Source organism: Phyllobates terribilis, unplaced genomic scaffold, assembly GCF_046119375.1.
Source record: "Phyllobates terribilis strain yellow unplaced genomic scaffold, ASM4611937v1 Scaffold_2__4_contigs__length_985480577, whole genome shotgun sequence".
In the NCBI taxonomy this organism is placed as follows: domain Eukaryota; kingdom Metazoa; phylum Chordata; class Amphibia; order Anura; family Dendrobatidae; genus Phyllobates; species Phyllobates terribilis.
The window spans coordinates 201,059,859-201,078,743 of NW_027362762.1; positions in this window are offsets into that span (position 1 = coordinate 201,059,859).

Genomic DNA, 18,885 nt, shown 5'->3' on the forward strand with positions numbered 1-18,885 from the left:
CATTCCGTCTGCACTACAGGTCCCAGCATCACCACCCACCATCAAACTCCATACTGCCCCGGGGGCCTGCTCCACCTGTGGGGAGCAGAAACACCTCAGCTGCCATTCCATCACCCCCTGGAGGTCTGCAGCAGTGCTGGTAAACCTTACCAGGTACCACAGGTGGCGTCACAAACTATTTACTTTATTTTTATTATCTATCCAAGTTACAATCCCCTTTTTGGTTGACCGCCCTGGGCTACGGACCGGGCCAGCCACTGTGACATATTCCCCCCAGCATCCATAGGCCCGGCTGCTGAGTACCCCATTGCCCCGGGGGCGCGTCAACTTCTGGCGTCACAAACAGGATTGCGTGCCCGTTGCCACCGGGTACTGTGCGCCTTAAAAGAACTGTGTCGCATACCGTGGTGACGTTTTCCCGCCAATTGCCGCTGTTTCCCGCCATTGTCCGCCATTTTCGAGTCGCCGCGCGGGAAGAAGAGGGGCGTAACCGAAGGAATCGGAGTGGCGTAACTGCTGGAAGCGCGTGAAGCTCAAGCCCCCCTCGCGCTCTGACGCAGCACCAGGAAGCGTCAGGTCCTGGAAGGAGACCGTCATCTGCGGAGCTGCGGCCTACCCGATTAAAGAAGTAGGAGGTAGGCTACGGTTCACTAGGGGGGCGCAACCATGGCCGACGACCAGCAAGCCGCCGGAGCACCGGTTAACGCTCCTGATGCTCAACTCGCGCCCGGCGCTGCTCAGGCCGGAGCGGCCGCCCCACCAGCAGGGGTCGTGACTCCGTTGATACCCATGGCCCTGCCGTAAATCCCTGGAGCGAAATGGCTTCCCCAGTATGACGGCAAACTAGACACCCTGTCTGGATTCAAAAGGAAAATATGCGGTGTACTGGACATGTATTCTATGACTGGTAAGCAGAGAGCCGCTGTTGTGCTGGGACAATTGACTGGTGCTGCAGAGCGGGAAGTTGAAACCTGGCCAGCCGCAGACCAGGAATCAGTATCCATTATCTTTAAGAGACTGCAAACTGTCTTTGAAAACCGCACTGAGACAGATCTACGGATGAGGTTCTACCACTGTGCCCAGAAACCTGAGGACAGTATCCGGGACTATGCCTGGTACTTACAGGAAGCCCTGCGGGCCCTGAAACAGGTTAGTCCAGCCAGCATACAAGATGAGAATAAAATGCTGACGGAACAGTTCATCTGGAGGTTGAGGTCCCAGGAGGAGAGCAGAACTGTACGGTGGTGAGCTTTAGATCATCCAGACGCCACCTTTGACACCCTGAAGGACATGGCTATTAAGGGTCTACAGCCCCTGGAAACATCAGGGACTGCTATCCAGCGTTACCAGGGTGGGGCCACCCCAGTGGCCGCAGCACCCACTGCTCCTTCATTGACGGCTGAAACAAAAATGCAAACAGTGCCCCCTAGCGAGCTGGACAGCCTGCGCTCTGAAGTACGTCAGCTAAGTAAAACCCTGGCCACTGTCCTGAGCACCCTGCAGCTACAGACAGAGCCCAAGCCGGAAGGAAGGATCCTACTCGCCGACAGCCCTGAGGATATCCCCTGGATGAGGATAAGAAGGAGGACAACGCCACCCCGTAGGAGGACAACGCCACCACGGAGGAAGACCAACGACCAACATCGCCCTCCAGGAGACTTCATCTGCTACCGTTGCCACAAGGCAGGCCACACAGCATGGAACTGTCCTTTAAACGGGCAAACCCTGGGGCCAAGGGCCGACACCCAGGAGTAAATCAACCAGGCCCATCAAGCTGGTACAATCGGTTTGTAGGAGGAAGGCCTTTCCTGTCCATCGTGCAGGACGGTATAGCAACACCTGCATTACTGGACACCGGCTCACAGGTAACCATCATACCTGATGTCCTCTACAAAAGGTACTGGTCCATAGATGAACTCCAGCCGCCAGCCCCGAACCTCTCTGTGTATGCCTCTAACGGCCTTCCTCTTAACCTAGTAGGGGTTAAGGACGTGACAGTGAAGGTGGGGAGAGAGGAACTAAAGGACCAAGGACTGATTGTAGTGGAAGCTAACCCTGGTGATACAGACTTGTATATGATACTTGGTACAAATATTTTTGGTAACTGTGTGGGAGAAGTGTTGTTTTTGCTCCAACATATTGCTGACACTGCCAAACCAGGGCAGAGGAAGGTGCTCCAGAGAGAGATTCGAGCCCTCCTGTACCAGCAACAGGTAAAACTAACAGGTGGTGAGATTGGTAATGTACGAGTGACAGACCCGATACCCATTGTGATTCCCCCAATGAGTGAAATGCTGATTTGGTGTAGGGCAGCAATAGGTCTCAAGGGACAGAACTACCAGGAGCCCATTAGCTTGGAGCACAGACCTACACTCTTAACTGCTAGAGGGGTAGTTGATGTACGCAATGGGAGGGTACCCATACGTCTCCTAAATTGTGGGGAGGAGGAAGTTAAATTACCAAGATACGCCACTGTTGCCAGATTGTATACTGTGAATGATGATGCCATACACACAGTGGAATCCTTGACCCCACCAGATACAGTGGAGGACAATGACTCCGAAACTCAGCTGGAGGATTGGTGTCAACAGCTCCATGTTGGGACTGACGCCACTCCTGTCCATCAGAAACACGGTGTTTGCAGAGTGGTTCAGGAATATGAACAAGTGTTTAGTAAACACCCACTTGACTTTGGAAGGGTTAAAGGGGTACAACACCACATACCCACCGGTAACCATCCACCCATTAAGGAGCGTTACTGACCCATACCGCCAGCACATTATCAGAAAGCCAAGGAAATGTTACACAACATGAAAAAGGCTGCGGTAGTAAGGGATAGCTGTAGCCCTTGGGCAGCTCCCCTGGTCCTGGTCAGGAAACAGGACGGTAGCATGAGGATGTGTGTAGATTACCGACAAATTAATCGCATAACACATAAAGATGCATACCCTTTGCCCCGTATAGAGGAATCCCTGGCTGCACTAAAATCTGCCAATTACTTCTCTACACTGGATCTCACTATCGGGTACTGGCAAGTCTCTGTTGCTGAGGCAGACCGGGAGAAGACGGCCTTCACCACCCCGATGGGACTGTGCGAGTTCAACAGCATGCCGTTTGGACTCTGCAATGCACCTGGAACGTTCCAGAGGCTGATGGAGTGTTGCTTGGGACAACAGAACTTCGAGACAGTGCTGCTGTACCTGGATGACGTTATCGTGTACTCGAGGACATATGAGGACCATCTGAAGCACCTGGCGGAGGTATTTGAAGCATTGTCCCGGTATGGGATGAAACTAAAGCCTTCTAAATGCCACTTGCTCAAGCAGAAGGTTCAGTACCTGGGGCACATAGTCAGCTCGGAGGGAGTAGCACCAGACCCGGAGAAGGTCACTGCCATTAAGAAGTGGCCTGAACCGAGAAGCATCAAAGAAGTACGGCAATTCCTGGGACTGGTCGGGTACTACAGGAGGTTCATAAAGGACTATACCAAAAAGGTAGCACCTCTACAAGACCTCCTGGTAAGACAGTCCAAAAGAGGAAAGAGTCCCCCATTCCAGTGGGGCAAATAACAGGCCGAATCCTTTGCAGTAATGAAGGAAATCCTGACTGGTGAAGAAATCCTGCTTTACCCTGACTACAGCCAGCTTTTCCTGCTGTACACCGACCCCAGCAATGAGGGACTGGGAGCTGTGTTGTCCCAGAAGCAGAATGGAAGAGAGAAGGTAATTGCGTATGCCAGCAGGAAGCTGCGCCCTACCCAGAGGAACCCGGAGAACTACAGTTCCTTCAAGCTGGAGTTCCTGGCCTTGGTCTGGGCTATCACTGAAAGGTTCAAGCATTACCTAGCCTCAACTAAGTTTACAGCTTTTACTGACAACAATCCCTTGACACACCTGGAGACAGCCAGGTTGGGAGCCATGGAACAGCGTTGGGTGGCCAGACTGTCAAATTATCAGTTCACCATCAAGTACTGGGCAGGTCACAAGAACACCAATGCTGATGCCCTGTCAAGGATGCCCCACCAGTCAGACACCGAGGATGAAGTGGATGATTTAGAGGAAGTTGAATTACCTGCTTTCCACCGAAGCGGAGTGGTCCATGAGCAACACGTCACCAGAAGACGTCAGGGAAGGACGCTGAATCCTCTACCCCATCACAGTTGGAAGGAGACTCAAGACAGTGGCCCGGTTGTCAGCCTCATCAAAAGACTGATCACCCAGGAAGGTTCTCACCTGGAGAAGGATGCTCCTCCGCAAGCCAAGCAACTGTGGAATGAGAGAAGCCGGCTGTTCATCTATAGAGAGAAGCTGTGCAGAAGATATGTCAACCCCAAGACCCATGAAATGGTGTGGCAGATTGTTGTACCCAGAACGGATATCCAGATGGTGTTGGAGGCCTACCAAGATCAAGCAGGTCACTTTGGCTGGAAGAAACTGGAAACCCTGCTGAAGGACCGACCGGTTCTATTGGGTTGGAATGCGGAGTTCCATAGAAAGGTGGTGCCAGAATTGTGGGCCCTGTAGCCTCAGAAGGAAACACTACGGCAGCCAGAAAGCACCCTTGCAGTCCATCAAAACAACCCAGCCCCTGGAGATTGTCGCTCTGGATCACGTCAAGCTGTCACCCAGCAGGTCAGGCTATTCCTATGCACTGACCATGGTGGATCATTATTCCTGGTTCCTGGTGGTAGCCCCTGTCAAGGATCTGACAGCAGAAACTGCAGCAAGAACGTTCCAAGCATACTTCTGCAGGCCCCATGGATACCCGGACAAAGTGCTGACGGATCAAGGCCCTGCCTTTGAAGCCGAGCTGTTTAAAGAATTCTGTCACCTGTACGGATGCAAAAAGATCCGGACTACGCCGTACCACCCTCAGACCAATGGTTTGTGTGAGAAAATGAACAACATCGTCATAGACCTGCTGAAAACCTTACCCTTGGAAGAAAGAAATCAGTGGCCAGACAAACTACCTGACCTGGTAGATCTGTACAATCACATACCTGTGAGTTCTACAAACTGTACCCCAGCATACCTCATGAGAGCAAGACCTGGAAAATTGCCCATGGACCTGGAGCTCGGAGTGGTAGAACCGGAAGCAGATATGTCCACTGAAGACTGGGATACAAATCGGCAAGAGCAGTACAGGAAAGTACAGACCTGTGTCGAAGACAGTCTGAACAGATTAAGGGAAAGACAGGAAGAACAGTACAATAAACATGCACCAGCAGAACCCTTGGCACCTGGTGAAATAGTGCTAAAGCGGAAGAGAAGAAGTCACAAGCTCGATGACCAGTGGGAAAGAGAGCCCTACACAATGCTGAACTCCAAATTTGACAAAACCTGCCTGATTAGCAAAGATGGAGGTAAAACAACTGCATCAGTCTCAAGAGACCATCTGAAAGTGTGCCCAAGTCTACTGAAGACAACGGAAGAAGAAGTGCCTCCTATAGCACCAGAAGAACTCAAGGAAGACGTGCTTCACACAGTTCTAGGAGATTTCCCTGCGGACTGGCCTCAACTTGATGGAGCAGTGATTATACCCGTAATACACTTCTATCAGCCACAAGAAGAACCTGTGAGTGCTCTAGAAGAACCTGCTCAAGAACAGGAAGAGTCCCCAGTAAGAGGAGGATCACCCGTTGAAACAGAGCCTGAAGGCCCAGTGGACAGTCCCATAGAGAGATTAAGGCAGTTTTATAATCTACCAGCACGTACACCTGCTAGATTAACAGAAGGTGCATGCACAGACACTAGTAACACCCCAGTGCTACGAAGGTCCACACGCAGCACACAAGGACAAATCCCTGCCAGGTTTAGGGAACAGCACAGAGTGCCTACATTGTAAATAGTTACCCAGTTGGGTATTGCCTACTATTGTTTATTGTGTAAACTGAAAATTAATATGTGTTTATTTAGTTACCCGTCAGGGTATAAAGCCTTGTAGGCTGAGGACTGTGAGCAGCCAAAAACTGTCCTGTAAATAGCTGCACTTATCAAAAGTGCCCCCTTTATTTGACCACAGAACAAAAACTCGTTTGGCGTGGCCGAAGACGTGGTCCAGCACCTGGATCACTTATGCCCTGTAGCCACGCCCAGGGCCTGCGTTGAGGGTTTTCAGGCAGGTCCCTCATGTTCTTTCTTCGGTGAAATGGATACCTGGTTACGGGACATACTGTAACTTAATTATTGTTATTATTATAATAGTTATTATTGTTGTAACTTGTTACAAAAAAATGCTTCAGTCCAGGAGTACTGAATTGTACTAGGAGGGAATGTGGCACCCTGCTGTGCACAGGTACCACAGGACCTAGGGTGCATGGATGGACTTCTCCACAAGAGGCCCTCATTACATACAAACACCTCCACCCTTCCACCTCATACCACCAGAGGGAGCCCGTTAGGGATATATGTATGGAGGGTGGAGCCAGGCAGCTGAGTGCAGATTTCAGTCAGACAGAGAGAGTCTGAGAGCGTGCTGACGCTCAGAGCAGCGAAGACGCAGCACGTCTGCTGCCAAATTGAGGGCCCCGAGTGTGGCCGACGGCGAGGAGGAGAGGAGAGAGGAGTTGAGAGGGCAGAGGAGCATCATAGGCTCACCCCGAATATACAAACCGGACACCGGGTCCGCGCCTACAGGGTCCTTTATACCCAGTAGGGATCACCGGCATTCCAGGAGGACTACAAGTCCCTGGCAGACCTGAAGCTAAACCCTTAACATGATCAGGAACCACGAAGGCCCCAGCGTTACCAGGGATAGTGGTTGCAAGCAGAAGGTCCTACTACCAAGCAACAGGTGAAGGAACAGCACGACACATAAGCTAGGCCCAGTTGCAGGCAGGCCAGGAGCATACTGAGAGGCAGACACGGACCAGGAGGCCTTATACCCGCTCATTGGGGAGAAGTCCTGAAGTGCACCCATCCTACTGAGTACCCTGGACCGTACCTGACAAACGCACCAGTAAAGGTATTGAAGCGAATCCCCGGTCTCTGTCAGTTACTCCTGCTGCGCCATCCCGCCTGCACTACAATTCCCAGCATCACCACCATCAAACTCCACACTGCCCCGGGGGCCCGCTCCACCTGTGGGGAGCAGAAACACCTCAGCTGCCATTCCATCACCCCCCAGAGGTCTGCAGCAGCGCTGGTAAACCTTACCAGGTACCAAAGGTGGCGTCACAAATTATTTACTTTATTTTTATTTTCTATCCTAGTTACAATCCCCTTTTTGGTTGACCGCCCTGGGCTACCCACTGTGACTTATTCCCCCCCAGCATCCATAGGCCCGGCTGCCGAGTACCCCATTGCCCTGGGGGCGCGTCACAAACCACCCTTGGGGGTAAAGGGTTTAAATGACCTATCACTTGTAAATTTATATCAGTAGGCAATAATCACTATACTATATTAAAGGGGTTGTTCTATCTTGTTAACTGGGTGAAATGGCAAAGCAATTGTACAGACAAGCAGCTTTACAATTTAATTTACCTCTTATTACAGATCCTCTCCGTTCTCAAGAATTGAGGGATTTTTAATTCTATATTTAACTGCTCACTGCCTAGGTGGCCAGCCACCTCTGCAGTCCATCAGCAATGGGCGGTTTCCAAGACAAGGAACATGTACTTCCAAGCTCTTTACTTTAGAACTTGCAATTGCTGCTCTGAAGCTGATTGCATCAATGGATCCGGCCAGCTTCACTGCTCCTGAGCACCTTCCAAGCTGCAGAGGCAAAGCTGTCTCTGCTTGCACAATTCAGGCCAGTGGAGAAACCATGCTGATGGCTCAAACTGTCAATCATCAGGAGCACACCGCCCCATGACAAGCAGTAAGCCAGGAGACTGGAGAGCTGTACATTCCTGAAGAAAGATGAGAAAAACCCTTTAAATTTCAGAAAATCTGCAGAAAATCCATTCCCTGTAAACATTCCCTTAATGCACTGATGGACAAAGACAGAAGAGGGCCTCTGTGCAAGAACAGTGTATGGGCCCTTTGCAGTTCAATAGGTCATCATCATGCACAATTCTACCTGCTTTGGACGTGGTAGTCGGCCCCCATACCACTTAGACCCCTGTGCAGCTGCACAGGCTGCACCAATAGTATGTCCGCCCCACCTTAATATATGTCCATATTGCTTGTGAAGCCATTAATGTGCTTTCTATGGCTCCAATACTCTTATCACAATATACTAGATAAAGTAGACAAAACTTCTATAGTCTAGAAACTACCAAGGATTGATGTGAGTGCAGTTCATGCTTTGTAGGGGTTCATACAACAGCCCACAGTAGAAAGTCGTTGTTTTCCACTTAATAAATGGCAATTTTTGAGGTTTAGTTTTCCATGAACCAGAGGCGTAGCTAGGGTTTTGGTTCGGGGGGGGGGATTCTGAGTGGGCCCCTAACCAGGTAACCCTGATTACAACTATAGTGGCGCACCCAGATAGTGGATGTAGGAGAACCTCAGCAGATGACCGCGCTGTTACTAAAAATAATCTCTATACAAAGACCAGCACTGATATTACCGCCATATGGTGACATATTGATAGATGCCAGTCATATAAGAGATCACAGCACAGTTATATATAGTACCTTACAGCTGACGTTCTTTCGGATTAAATTGTTCACTTTTCCATCTGACCCAGACCGACGCGACAACTTCTCCAGCCAGGACTCAGAGATCACAACAAAGACACATTTCACTCCTTACATTTCAGGCACTGACCACATCAATTCCCAACCTGCAGAAACTTCTCATCCTGCTGATACCCCAATACTGTGCCTCTGCTGCAAAATGTGTCCCTATTACTGCACCTACTGTGTGCCCTCTAGATGGTAAAACAAACCTAAAATATAGTAATGGCATGTGCAAGTGTCCTAGAAAACAGTGCCCACATTGTGCCCCCTAGAAAGTAATAGTGCCCCTTTGACAGTCAAGATAACCTGAGTTCCCCTATAACAATAAGTTCCCACTTAACATTTAATAATGTCCTGAGTCTCCCCGCTAACCAGTATGATGTTCTCCTATACACAATATAATTCCCCGTCACTGTATAGTACCCCCACACAGTATACTGACCCCTTGGTAGCCCCCAAGTTGATGGCTCCAACACTGTATGATGGCCCCCACACTGTGCAAAGACCCCACATTATCTCCCACACTGTATGATGGCCCCCACACTATACAAAGACCCCCCCATAGGCAGAGTCTGTAGTATAATGCCCCCCATAGGCAGAGTCTGTAGTATATTGCTCCCCCCTCCCCATAGGCAGAGTCTGTAGTATAATGCTCCCCCCCTCCTCATAGGCAGAGTCTGTAGTGTAATGCCCCCCATAGGCAGAGTCTGTAGTATAATGCTTCCCCCCTTCCTCATAGGCAGAGTCTGTAGTATAATGCCTCCCCATAGGCAGAGTCTTTAGTATAATGCTCCACTCCGCCTCATAGGCAGAGTCAGTAGTATAATACTCCCCCCCTCCTTATAGGCAGAGTCTGTATAGTATGATGCCCCCCCATAGGCAGAGCCTGTATAGTATAATGCCCCCCCCATAGGCAGAGTCTTTAGTATAATGCTCCCCCTCCCCATAGGCAGAGTCTTTAGTATAATGCCCCCCCTCCCCATAGGCAGAGTCTTTAGGATAATGCCCCCCCTCCCCATAGGCAGAGTCTGTAGTATAATGCCTCCCCATAGGCAAAGTCTGTAGTATAATGCTCCCAGCCCCCCATAGGCAGAGTATGTAGTATAATGCCCCCCATAGGCAGAGTCTTTAGTATAATGCTCCCAGCTCCCCATAGGCAGAGTATGTAGTATAATGCCCCCCATAGGCAGAGTCTTTAGTATAATGCTCCACTCCGCCTCATAGGCAGAGTCAGTAGTATAATACTCCCCCCTCCCCATAGGCAGAGTCTTTAGGATAATGCCCCCCCTCCCCATAGGCAGAGTCTGTAGTATAATGCCTCCCCATAGGCAAAGTCTGTAGTATAATGCTCCCAGCCCCCCATAGGCAGAGTATGTAGTATAATGCCCCCCATAGGCAGAGTCTTTAGTATAATGCTCCCAGCTCCCCATAGGCAGAGTATGTAGTATAATGCCCCCCATAGGCAGAGTCTTTAGTATAATGCTCCACTCCGCCTCAAAGGCAGAGTCAGTAGTAAAATACTCCCCCCCTCCTTATAGGCAGAGTCGGTATAGTATAATGCCCCCCCCCCATAGGCAGAGTCTTTAGGATAATGCCCCCCCTCCCCATAGGCAGAGTCTGTAATATAATGCCGCCCCCCACCCGGCAAAAAATAAATAAACAGTACTCACCTCTCCTCCTGGTTCCCTCGCTGCTCAGAGCGCCCCGGCCCGCACACATCTACAGCACAGTGGGCCGGGCGCCAAGTGATGACGCCAGAGACGTCAGTCACAGAGAGGGGACTGATGGGAGAGGGAGCATCGCTCCCTCTCTCATCAGTAAACTTGAGGTGGTGACGCGCGGGGGGCCCAATGCTGGCACCACTCTCCTGCTCAAAGGCCCAATAGCGGCCGCCGGGCAGTGCAGCGACATAATCTCCCTGCTCTGCCTGGAGTGCAACTGTATCCGCACGCCGGATACAGTTACACTAGTGTAGCCCCGGGTGGGCCTCCTCAGAGCGCGGGGCCCAGCGCCCTCACCCTCTTTGCCCCCCCCCGGTAGCTACGCTACTGCCATGAACTGATGCGTTATAACATCATTAGTGATAGGTTCCTTGTTAGAAAAGGAAGGGAAAAGACTATTGAAGTAACCAAATGACATGAAGTCAGGGAGACAGCAGTGGACTTCAGAAAAATTGCTGGGAAGTCAAACAGACTGCATCTCACATCATGCATGTCCCCATTGTGATAGTTATTTTCTTCCCTACGGCTTAAGAGATCTTCATTTTCAAGTATGATACAAATGTCTTTGACACAGCCAAACACTGCTTTTCTTTTCAATATACAGAATGCAAAAATATTTTCATTGGGCCGTCATGTAAAAATTAAACTTCTATTCAGGAATCCGCACAATACAAATCGTCTAAAGCAGTACTTATGCTTGGCTGGGCCATAGACAGTAGTGTTCAGATTGAACTCTCTGGCAATCTTATCTTCTCTCTCTCTATTGAAGGAACATGCATGATGTGCAGATACCTTAGGAGAAAACAATAGGACTCCACATGAAAGATTTCTCACATGTAATGGGCTGATTTATTAAAGAAGTATTTGACTCGCCCCCTGGGCCGTGGGGTACTCGGAACCGGGCTTCTGTACGATGCTGGGGGTAGTAGTGGCAACCCGATCCCGTGGCTCAGGGTGGTCAGACCAAATTGTGGCAGTCTATTTATCAGTGTTTTGAATGTCCGACTACGCCACCCGTGGATTGCGGTCAGGGATAACCGCCGCTGCAAGGCAGACCACTGAGGCTGGTGTTGGTGTGCAGCACAGGGGTAGGATAACTCCCCACGGGAGGAGCGTAGCCTCAGGGCAGCGTGTAGGGAGGATGGGAGTGATGGTACAGGCGCAGCAGTAATCACACAGAGTCCAATAATGCAGTCCAGGGTCTTTTACTCACAGTTGTTATCGTAGTCACTTCTGTCAGCAAGGACTGCCCGAGCCGTGCTGCGCTCACCAGGTGAGGGTCTCGATCAACCTCCAGGTAATTTAGAAGCGCTTCACAGAACCCCCTTTATGTGTCCTTTCTCTGGCCTCTCATACCCCACCAGTGACCTCACTTCTGTCCGGCTGCCTCGGACCTTGTCGGGTTAACATGCCGGCCGTTTTCCCTGGGCCCTATGTGGTGCCTTCCTAGCAGGTTTAGCAGGGGGCTGCACCAATGAATGGTCGCAACCTCCGGTTCATGGCTGAGTGTAGTTTCTCCTCCACCAATTTAGGGATCCGGTTCCCCTTCTGCGGCCTGACCCCTCCACTCAGGTGAATTCGGGCGTGCAGTGGCTACTGACCGTTCTGCACCCCTGGGGTCCCTCCTTCCTCCGTGTTCTTGGAGCCTCCCTGCTCCCCTTTTTTCTTCCTTCAGGCTCCGGCCTCTGTGCTAGGCCTGCCCAGGGAGCAGAGCCCATGCAGCAGCTCTGCTCCCTGCCTTCTCCTCTCACAGAACTCCCTCCTAAGATGGCCCCCACCTTTTTATACTCCTCTCTCTCTGTGCATCCAGGAACTGCTTCCTCTCTGCCCCTGCACTACAGGGTTCCCCCTTCCTAGGTGTTCCCTCCCCTCACTCCAGCCAGGGACAGGGACTGTCATGCCCAACTTGCCCCCCGGAAATGTGGTGTAGTGCATGCAGCTGTCGGGGTACTGATCCACACTCCATCCTTACCTGGAAGTGAGATATCACACCTCTAGGTGAGATGCAATACCTCTGTAGCAACCGAGCCCTCGGGGTGCTACATATTCCTCCCATCAAAATTTTTACCCTCTTAAAATATTGCAGTCATCATATTATATAGCACTGTGTACTTACAATTGCACATTTTGTTCTTCTTCCCAGCTAATTCTTCTCTTTTCTATTACATCTATGACATCATGTGAGCAGAGAAAGGAGAATAATTAGCTGGGTAGAAAGGCAAAATGAGCTATTGTAAGTACATAGTGTTATATAATATGATGATTGCAATATATTAAGAGGATAAAAACTTTGCTAGGAGTGCTTATTTAAGACAGTCTTAATGAAGGGGCATGGTGGGGTAAGATGTGCCGAATTTACTAAGAGGTGCATGCCACTTCATGAATTTGGTGCATCCTCTAAGTACCATGCACCTCTCCAGGAATGCTACTCCAATCAGGGTTTGGGTAACATTTGTGGCATAAGTTACGCCACTAAAGTGGTGTAACTTATAAAGAATTTGGTGGATGGATGCCCCCATGCCCCGTCCATCCTCCGTCTACTTTGACACAGCTGGCCAACACTGGTGTGAAAATGTCAAAAGTCACAAAATTTTTGAGCATCTTCACATTGCTCAAAAACGTTGCAAGTTTTCAAAGTGTTTTACGCCAGGTAAACACTTTGATGACTTGGCCCCCATGTCTTTCCCCATTACATTCTAGATGTTGTGAGTACCTACCAAAACTGGGAGAACAACCCATTAACTGGTGATAAAATCATGGGCTCCTAAGTCTCACTGATGCGTATTGGAGCAAGGCTTGCCTATTGGTTTTGGCTTCTGTAGCATAAACTATTGAAAAATTTAATGCTGGTTATGATAGAAAGATAGTGGCATAACTTGATGCTTGTGGGCCCTAATGCAAAAGCTTCAACGGAACCCCCGATTATTGCAAATCTTTAATAGTAATAGTCTTTTCATATCGGCCAAAGGGACCTTTTGGGCCCTGTCGGCTCCAGGGCCCGGTTACATTTGCAACCCCTGCATCTATTATAGTTATACCCTTGGTACCAGAACACATAGGACATTGTAGCTTACTGCTTGTGGGGCTCTACATTTGAGTGCTCATGTTGTCCCCTGTCCAGAACCAGGAGTCCTACAATAGGCAAGAAAGCATCTAGCCAATATTAAGGCAGCGGGAGTCAGAAAAAAAAAAGCAATTCTTCTATTTTTTTTTTTTATTCTTCTCTTTGTTAACAGTGCGGTAAATGTTTCAACCTTTGGACTTGATATATAATCTGAGTTCTCCTTTCTTTCCTTTCTCTCCTTTCCACCTACCTTACCTTATCCCCCCCCCCCCCCAATAAATTCTCCTTCCCCTTTTTTCCTTAACTTCCCTCTCCCCTTTCCTTCCCTTTGTATATATTTAAATTTAATAAAAACCATTGAAATGAAGAGTGCGGTAAAAATTACATGTTAATTTTATTTTACGGTTCAGCGCGATTACAGCAAAACTCAATTTATAGCTATATTGATACATTTTTAAAATGTTTTATTACTTTAACAACAAATTTTCTGTCTGTTTGTGTTACCATATTTTAAGATTCAAAACTCGTATTTTTCTAACAATGAATGAGAGTAAGTAATAGTATTTTTGGTGGCAAGCAGTAGTGTTTAGTATTACTATCTTGACGTCTATAATGTTTTTTGAGGACTTTTCAATTTTTGGAGCAAAAACAGCAATTATGGTATTTTTATATTTTACGGCCTTCACAATGCAGGATAAATATTGTGATATTTTAAAAGTTTTAACGTTTACAAATATGGCAATAGCAAATATGGTCATTTCTTTTTTGCAAGATGGGAAACGAGGGGGAGATTATACATTTTTTTGAAGATATTTTCAACTTTTTTTAAACTTTTTTTTTATATTTTCTACAGTTCTCCTTTGAAGATGTGAACATGCTATCACTTGATCACTTACTAGTACAATACTAGTTGACCTGTGAATAAACTCTTATTAAGCCTCGCCTGTGACAGGGCTTCAAAGGAGTACAAACATATCCCCCCCCCTCCTCGCCTATTCCTGACAGCGCATTACTAGTGATGGGGCGGTTGATTGTGGACAGATGTTGAGGCATCTCGGGTTAAACTGCCTATTGCAGCAGTTGCAGAAAAGTATCAACTTATTGCAGCTGGCCCCAACCAGGCATGGAGCATGCTTAGCACCTCAGTCTGCTCAATACACGCGCAGCTGACATCTCTGATCAGTGTGCTCCCTCTAGTGGCACCTGCAGAAAAAGCTATGAAGCAGGAAAAGTAATTCAGTGACAGGTCCACCTCTCACCTTATGCCACATAGCAGTGGCGTGGTTTGCCTCTATGGTAGGTATGCTTAGGGGTGTAACTACAATAGGTGCAGGGGTTGCAATCACATCCATGCCCTGAAGCCAAAAACTCCCTTTGGGTTATATGAAAAGACCAATACTATTAAAAGGTTTGCAATAATTGGGAGCCCCGTTGGAGCTTTTGCATTGGGGCCCATGAGCTCAAAGTTACGTGAATGGGTATGCTACTGTATAAATTTGGTTTTTAGCCAGATAAATTTCCCAACTCTCTCTCTGCTCAGTCTTCTGCATCTGAACTTTTAAAATTTTACATTTTATTGAATTCTATATTTATTGACTTCTGTACTGGTTTATCAGACTCTCTGATGTAATGGATGTTGGATTACGTTATGAACAAATGCCTCCATCTCCGTTGAGTTGCAGTTGTACGACTGAGGAGCTTTTGAACACTAAAAGGAGGAAGGGGGGAAATACAGCTCCGGTAACAACGGAAAAGCAGCACGTGGACTGGGCGGTCAGCAGAAACGGATCTCTGCCATTCTCATTGTCTACTTCCTCACAAGATGTGGCTGTTTTGATCATTTAGGTTATATTACCACCATGAGTGTTTGGTGAGCTTTGGATGTTGAAGGTTTTCTTCAGCATTTCTGCACCTATTTGTTACTTGCATTGTTTCATTGTGTTTTTGACTGCGTTATTATTGCGTTTTTTGACTCTGCATTTTTTTCTCTTTTTGGTGTATCATGTTTTAAATAAAGATGTTTTGTTTTTTATATTTCTCGATATTTGGTTTTGACTAAACTCTATTGATCACAAAGTCATATGCAGATTACATGTGTTTTTAGTGTGTTTCCGAAGCAGAAACACACTGAATATACATATGCGTGTTTTACTTGTTCATTTTCCACATCTAATGCAATTTTATAGATAAAAAAAAATGCACAAAAAACTTTGCGTACCCACAAGGGAAATTGACATGTTGCGGATTTCAAACACGCACCTCAGTGCAGTAAAAAAAAAAAAAAAAGCACAGTGGACATGAGATTTCTATAAATCCCATCCAGTTTGCTGGAACTGTGAGATCCTGCGTTTTTGGTGCAATGAAAATATGCAGCGTCAAATACTCACCAGAAACTCATCATGGGAACAGGTGTGCCTCAGTACACAGTGTAAATTGTAGAGGCAGGGGAGGAACCGGGTTAGGTGAGTAGTGTTTTTTACGAGGTGGGCGTAATCAAGGACCTTTGCACCCTGTTATAATAGGGTGGGACTTTGCCTTGTTTTCAGACTTGTGGGAGAAAGGGAGGAAGCCAGGTTGTCCGGACAACAACCAAGTCGCTCCTGAAGAAACCTCATCGCAGGCCACAGCCGCGTTTCCTTTTTGTGAGCTGGTTGGGGATGAGGATGGTGTTGCTCAAGAGCCGGGGACTAACACCAAATATCTGCACTTTGCCGTAAATGGGGAACTGTTATATCGGGTCACCAAGCTCAGAGGGGAGGTTATCGAGCAGTTACTAGTGCCAGGGCCGTACAAATGCAAGGTGTTAGATATGGCCCATACCATAGGTGGTCATCTGGGGGTAAAAAAAAACAAGAAAGAATCCTTCAGAGGTTCTATTGGCCCGGGTGTCACTGAGAGATAGTGAATTATTGTAGGTCCTGTCCCACCAGTCAACTGACCTCCCCGGTGGATCACTTCCGTAGCCCTTTCGTGCTTCTACCTATCATTGAGGTCCCGTTCAATCACATCGCCATGGATCTAGTAGGACACCTGGTCAAGTCCGCCAGAGGACATTAGTACATCCTGGTGGTACTGGACTATGCAACACGGTATCCGGAGACCGTACCACTCTGAAACTCCTCCCCAAAGTGTATAGCCCGGGAGTTGGTCCATATCTTTTCCAGGACGGGGTTGCCTAAAGAGATCCTAACGGACCAAGGGACTCCATTTATGTCAATGGTAATGAGGGAGTTGTGCAAGATCCTGCAGCTCACACAACTCAGGACCTCAGTCTACCACCCACCGACAGATGGCTTGGTGGAGAGGTTTAATAAAACCTTGAAGGCCATGTTGAAAAAGGTGGTAGAGAAAGATGGCCGGGACTGGGACTGTCTACTGCCATACCTTCTTTTTTCCATCAGAGAAGTCCCACAGGCCTCTACTGGATCCTCCTCTTTCGAGCTGTTGTATGGCTGACACCCCTGTGGACTCCTGGATGTGGCAAAGGAGACCTGGGAAGCGGAGTCTACACCCTACAGGAGTGTAATCGAACATGTGACCCAGATGCAAGAGAGGATTACAGAGGTGATGCCCATTGTGAAAGAACACCTCCTCAAAGCACAAGAGGCGCAGTAGAAGGTGTACAACAGGTCGGCGAGGGTGAGACACTTCAACCCTGGGGATCGGGTACTGGTGCTGGTACCCACGGTGGAGAGCTAATTCCTAGCCAAGTGGCAGGGCCCCTATGAAGTGGTTGAAAAGGTTGGCGATGTCAACTATAGGGTCCACCAACCTGGGAGAAGGAAGCCCTACCAGGTGTACCACGTCAACCTGATAAAGCCATGGCGGCTTTGTGTTTGGCGGCGAAGTTGGAAGTCGACGTGGGAGACGTCAAGGTGGCAAAATCGCTGTCACGTGCCCAGAAGCAACAATGCCAAGAGTTGCTGCAATGGAACAAGGATCTGTTCTCGGATCTACCGGGGTGTACTCAGATCGTAGAACATGAGGTGCTTACGGGGCCTCATGTCTGAGTGAACCTAAAGCCATATAGGATTCCTGAATCCCGTCGAGAGGTAATCTCGAAGGAGGTGAAGCGCATGCCGAGTCTAGGTGTCATTGAAGAGTCCAAGATTGGCTGGTCCAGTCCCATAGTATTGGTGCTGAAACCAGATGGAGAATGGCGGTTCTGCAATGACTATAGGACACTAAATGAGGTCTCTAAGTTTGATGCGTACTCAATGCCCAGGGTAGATGAATTAATTGAAAGGCTAGGGCCGGCCAGGTACATTACCGCCCTTGATCTTACAAAAGGGTATTGGCAAATTCTTATGTTCCAAGAGGCCAAGGAGAAGATGGACTTTGCAACGCCAGTTGGGTGTTTCCAATACACCAGGATGCCGTTTGGATTGCAAGGAGCTCCAACTACCTTCCAGAGAGCCTTGGACCGGTTCCTAGCTCCCCACAAGAAGTATGCAGCGGCCTACCTGGATGATATTGTGATTTACAGTCAGGATTGGGGAAGCCATCTGAGCAAAGTCCAGGCGATATTTAATGCTCTACGGAAGGCGGTGTTTTCTATCAACCCGAAGAAATGTGCCATGGGCATAGAGGAAGCCAGATATTTGGGCTATGTCATAGGCAGAGGCGTGATAAAGCCCCAAATAAATAAAATTGAAGCGATCCAGAGTTGGCCACAACCTCTCTCAAAGCAGGACAGAGCCTTCCTGGGCATCATGGGCTACTACCGCCGGTTCATCCCTAACTTCGCCATGATAAAAGCCCCTTTGACAGACCTCCTTAAAGGGACAAAGTCGGCTATGGCTAAGTTGTCTCCAGAATCTGAGACGGCTTTCCGGGAGCTAAAGCAGGCTCTATGTAAACAGCCAGTGCTGGTGGCACCGGATTTCTCAAATGAATTTGTGGTCCAGATGGACGCGTCAGGTGTCGGACTGGGGGCTGTCCTATCACAAGAGGTGAATGGGGAAGAGAACCCCATAATGTATTTAAGTCGGAAGCTGACATCTTGTGAGAATTACTCCATAGTGGAGAAGGAATGTTTGGCCATCAATTGGGCGTTGGACACTCTAAAATACTATCTCTTAGGCAGGAAATTCAGGCTGGTATCAGACCATGCCCCACTAAGGTGGATGAACAAGAAGAAGGTGAACAATGCCCGAGTGACCAGGTGGTTCCTAGCCCTCCAGGACTTTAGCTTCCAGGTAGCGCATAGGCCTGGGAAACTGCATGGCAATGCTGACGCATTGTCGAGGGTCCACTGTATGTTAGCAGAAGGTGCCAAGCCCGCTGGCTTTGGGCAGGAAGGGAGTATGTAAGATGGCTGCCGGATATGTCCTTGATGGAAGATATGTATCGCTGAGGTTGGTAGCTTCAGTGATGTAAAACCGGGAAAGCATGCTTCAGCACACATAGTGCTGAGAGGGTTAATAGGGCGTATCAGGGCCGGTTTTTACGAGCAGTCATAAGAGAGGCTGCTCACA